Consider the following 526-nt stretch of genomic DNA (forward strand, 5'->3'; position numbering starts at 1 on the left):
AAAGATTGATCTGAATGTAAAAATACCAATCCTTGGAAGCTGGGAACAGCAGAAGAAAGGGTGCAGAGGGAAGTTGAGTAATTGGTACCAAAACAGACAGAAGTACTAATTTCTAGTGTTCAACAAAACAGTGGGGTGGCTGTGGTTCACAATGACCTGTCATTCATTTTTTTGACTCACTAGAAGAGGGGAGCTGGAAAATTCCAAACATGAAGCAATGACAAGAGAAGGAAATAGTGGTTACCCTGATGTAATCAGTACAAACAAGGAAAGAAGGAAAAGACAAGCTTCGCATCACTTCACACACACACATCTAGCTTACTAAGAGAGCTGACTATATTTCAAACTGAAAATGATTGGAATTAATATAAGCATAGGGAGGTGTGCATATAACTGACCCATTTTTGGCAGTACTGGAGTTTGAACTCAGGGTGTCACATTTGCCAAAACTGGAATGATTTAGACAAGATTAGCATGGCCCCTGCACCAGGATGGCATGCAAATTTGTGAAACATTCCAATTTTTT

The 526-nt window shown here is 39.5% G+C and overlaps 1 non-coding gene across 1 annotated transcript; it reads left to right on the forward strand.

Annotated features, from left to right (window-relative positions):
• The first annotated feature begins 420 nt into the window (after nucleotides 1-420).
• On the forward strand, nucleotides 421-526 carry LOC141418283 (U6 spliceosomal RNA). The gene has a single exon (XR_012442966.1). It is a non-coding gene; the product is annotated as a U6 spliceosomal RNA (small nuclear RNA).

This window comes from Castor canadensis, chromosome 16, assembly GCF_047511655.1.
Source record: "Castor canadensis chromosome 16, mCasCan1.hap1v2, whole genome shotgun sequence".
Taxonomy (NCBI): domain Eukaryota; kingdom Metazoa; phylum Chordata; class Mammalia; order Rodentia; family Castoridae; genus Castor; species Castor canadensis.